Here is a 2,494-nt window from a genome sequence, read left to right as displayed (position 1 = left end):
CTTTTAGGCGGATTATCTCATACTCATAAAAGATTAGTAGTTCCGCACAGTGGAATAACGCTTGAAAAAGCCAAGACAGTACATCAGTTTGGAACAAGCTGTCTATGCTGGCTAGGGCAGTCCATTAATAACTATGAGAGGAGCTTTTTTCTCCTTCATGTTTCTTCATGTAGTTCATGCTGTATCTAAACTGTCTGGCCATTATGGAGATTTAGGAGAGTAGAAGAGTATACCAACCTGCCTGCTAACAGAGAGAGAGCTAAAGCAGTGGTGTCTCCAAGTGTTTAACCCTCGGTTGTCTTCCCGCCAACCTGCAAATTCTTGTTTGTTCTGAACAAAATTTCAAATGAAAAACCTTTTTTTTTTTTTACATCACGTTTCGGTTGTCTTTTTTTCGCCCCTTTTGTGTCTTCCCCCGATGTTTTGTCACTTTTCTACATTTGTCACTTTTCTGAGCCTGAAAGTTTGTGTTTTTTCACAAAAAAAAAAAAAAAAAAGAAATCTACATTTTCACATTTTGACATTTTGTCACTTTGTTCAGCATTGTTTTCACATTTTCTCACTTAAAATTTGTTTTTTTTTACATTTGTTCACATTTTAGTCACTTTTATTTACTACTCTCTTGACTATTTCACTCCAAATGCTATGAAATTGACAAAAAAACCACCATTTCAATGAAAGTAGTGAACTGATTATTATTTAACTTGTGAAGCGTTGTAGTGGGACCCTCCAGTTACTTTTTTGGACAATTTGTTTGGAAAGAAAAAATATAATAAAAATATTTTTTGAAAAAGGGGTCAAATTGGACCCGAAGACACCGAGGGTTAAGATGAACAGTTGGTAGGGGGACTGGGAAACAGAAAAGATGCGCCTATATATATAATAACTAAGCAAATATGCAATGTTATTAATATAATGTACATCCAAAGAATGCTATTTCTAATAAATCTATGGCAGGCTGTCCTGTAAAATGGACAAGAAAAGCACTGCAGGCAGGTTACGTTAACTTTGTCTTGTTTGTATCAAGTCAGATAGAAAGGGGAAAAATTGAGAACACTTCAAATATTGGATATTGGCACAGAAAGCAACAACTCAACGGCAACAACTAGTTAGAAGCTAGTCTGGATAAAAAGATGTTGGTTGTGTGGCAATAAATACAAAATATGCTTTATTGGTAATACTAGCAATGCCCTTGTAGCCATGCTAAAACGGTGAACCTACAGTGTGTAAGCCAGTTTGTGGCTAGCTAGCTACATTACTGTAATCAGATGTGTAAAAAGGAAGCCTGTGACGGATAGTTGAACCTGTCGTATACAACTTTTCTTCCCAAGGTTTTTTTTTTTGTTTTTTTAATAGTGCCAAGAGAAATGTTTAATTCGTCAAGGGTGTATACCACAATATGAATATATATAATTATATATATATTATATATATATATATATTATATATTATATAAAATACTGCTTACATAATCATCACTAGCAACTAGAAGAAAGCAGAACATTCTACTCTGACCACTTCGGTTAGGAAAAATAACGTCGGATCTGCAGGAGCTATTTACCCTCCTCGCTTTGTGTAGTGGGTATCTCTATGTCGGGTATTTACTCTTACTAAGATGAAGTTTGATATAAGCCCAATAATTAACTGACAGCATCATTGTGATTGAGCTGTCATTACTTATCTTAAAATAAGCCATGAAAGCGAACAAGCGACGTTTGTGTCTAAGACTCACCAGGCACATGTCGCAACTACTGTATATTAAATACAATGGTGCATTATTGGCAAACGCTTGCATCTGTGAGAGAGTCAAAACGGCTTGAACACTGAAAATGACGACATGGCGGATCGGCACAGCATCGAAAAAAGCAGAGGATCCGGGGGCAAATGAGAAGAAAAAAAACTGGTTAGAGTGGGTTTACCCCTGGTGCAGGAGGAAAAGGTAAGGGAGACCATGACTTAATGTACACAGGCACAACTTGTTAAACCCTTAAAGTCCGATCAGGCTGGCGTCATCACGTGACAGCCTAAACAGGGGGCCATTCGTCAAGGAGTTCAATAAAAGTTTTCAACATCTCCTTTTGCATGTGTAGATCATTAAAATCATGCACCCAATTGCGAGAGACAATTGGAAGCGCGGCAGGCTACTTCCCGGCTGTGTGTTTTAAACGAGGCAGTTATGGTCTGACAGCGGTGAAACTGTCCCTCCTGTTTCATTTCCTCCTAACAGAGCTGAAAGGGCAACAGGCTGAGACTGCGTTACCTCGAAATCCACTAGAGGGGGGCAGGGTTGTTGATTGCCCTCTGACAGACACTTTGGGAGGGGAAAGAAGAACAAAGGGGGGGGGGGGGGGAGAAAGAACAGGAGAAGATGAAGGACCATAATGAATACTGATTATAAAATACTAGCCAAAGTTATTATGAATAGAATGAATAATGTATTAGATGATCTGATAGAGAGAGAGCAGACGTGTGCCATTAAAGGCCGGTTGATGTG

The sequence above is a fragment of the Etheostoma spectabile genome, chromosome 16, assembly GCF_008692095.1.
Source record: "Etheostoma spectabile isolate EspeVRDwgs_2016 chromosome 16, UIUC_Espe_1.0, whole genome shotgun sequence".
Classification (NCBI taxonomy): Eukaryota; Metazoa; Chordata; class Actinopteri; order Perciformes; family Percidae; genus Etheostoma; species Etheostoma spectabile.
The sequence above is the reverse complement of the archived record's forward strand: the minus strand, read 5'-3'. Positions refer to the sequence as shown.